Source organism: Cyprinodon variegatus, unplaced genomic scaffold (genome assembly GCF_000732505.1).
Source record: "Cyprinodon variegatus isolate N-32 unplaced genomic scaffold, C_variegatus-1.0 Scaffold398, whole genome shotgun sequence".
In the NCBI taxonomy this organism is placed as follows: Eukaryota; Metazoa; Chordata; class Actinopteri; order Cyprinodontiformes; family Cyprinodontidae; genus Cyprinodon; species Cyprinodon variegatus.
Genome location: NW_015150851.1, coordinates 131,406 through 133,303, shown reverse-complemented (window position 1 = coordinate 133,303; position 1,898 = coordinate 131,406).

Sequence of the window (1,898 nt, the reverse complement as noted above, 5' to 3'; positions counted from 1 at the left end):
AAGTTTGACACAACAAGAAAATTAAAATAAAAATGCCACATTCCTGTTCCTTTAAGGCTGCTCCAAAATGTTTAATCATTTTAATGATAAACCGCAACAGGTTAGCAAAGAGCAGAATTATAAAAGAGAAATATGGGAGACAAATTCACACAGCGTCCGGTCTGCTCCTCCATGCTGCCACCTGCGTATCATTTACCAAACATTTCTAATGTGTCTGATGCTGCAGCAATGCCGCAGTTAGTATTGAGAAATTACTTTGCAATCACAGCATCCAGTAAACTAAAGACCATTAAATTTACAGATTTTTAGTATTTTAAATATATGTGTCTATTATCAGCCGTGCACATTAGATTAGTTATTGGGCTGCATGTATTAAAGGTATTGTGGAGGATTTTTTAAAAAGATCCGCCCTCTCCACTTTAAGAAAAAAATGCACATGCACAACCCTGTACCCGCTCCCGAGAGGGAACTTGCATTACACACGCTGTTTAAAAGTTACTGTTCTAAAAGCTAATAGAAGCTTACTGTGCCCGACCATCCGCCCTAAGTCCCTCCATCACTGTATAGAGCAGGGACTATAGAGCGGACTTTATAGTGACCTCGGTTAACTGACCGTTCGGACAGATGATCACTACTTTTTGCTCCGTCTGTCACGTAACTCCTCCCCCACTGCGCGATTTCTGCGCCCTCTTTGTTATTAGTTGCTGCTGTCGGGTAGCAACAGCGGGTGTGACAGGCAATCCCATAATGCTTTGCAAGGAGAGCTCTCTGGGAGATATCTGCCTCGTCTGAGGCCTTTCTTTTCTTTTCATACACTTCGTAGACGCTTTTTCTCTTACGACCCACGGCCATTTTCAAAGAGCCGATGAGAAAGGTGAGCTTTAATGACCGTCTGAAATCGTAGCTCACCACAGATATAAGCCTGAACGTGCACATGCACAAAAAAAGATATCTAACGGGACGAGCATGTAGGACGGCATTATGTAAACAAATCACCAGAATGATTGACAGTTAGGAGGACCACTGATTGTGATTTCACCTGGAAGTAGAAAAAAATCCTCCACTATACCTTTAAGGTAGGTAACCAAAACCTAATGATTGAACATTAACTGCACCAAAATAAGCGACATATAGAGCATATCTGGATGGCTAACCTTTTTAACTTCCATCACTCACAGGTTTGTAATGTGTGGTCTGAGCGGGATGAAAGAAATGATATCCCACGCTCTAAATCATTTCATTGTTTTAGAAAAATGTTCGCCTTTTGTCTCTTGCCTTTAAATAATTTGATCAATCTTTAATAGAGTCCAGCTGTGTGTAATTTAATCCCAGTATAAATCCAGATGCTGTTTGATGAGCTGTGGATTAGATTAAAGCACGGGTAGCTTAAAAAGCTCAGTGTTTGGTCAAGGACTATTTATTAATAGATATACTCGTATAGATTCTTTACAATGTTTTCTGTTGAACCATTTAGCTGCTGTTACCGGTGTCACCCCAAGAAATGAAGAAAAAGGAGTTTATTACAGAAAAGATGGAGTCGAGTAATAAAAACATGTAGGTAAGTGTGTGAATCTGTAAGTCAGAAAATATATTAAAGATGCTGCCTTATGAGACAGGCGGTGTAGTTTTTGACGGCCATCTTAGGTTTAGTTTTAGTCTTCAGGATGAAAACTATTATTAGTTGCATTTTAGTCGACTTAAACTTAGAAAGGTTTTAGTCAGTTTTATGTTGCAAAAAAAAAGAATTTACAATTTCAAATAACAACCAGATTCTTTCCCAGACTGACAGCTCTATCCTAGATGCTGCAATAGCTGGGTATAGAATGCTGCCGTGTAGATCATTCAGTTCCGAATAAAGAAAATCATCAACCAGTAAAGGTCCGGAGACATTTTGAATT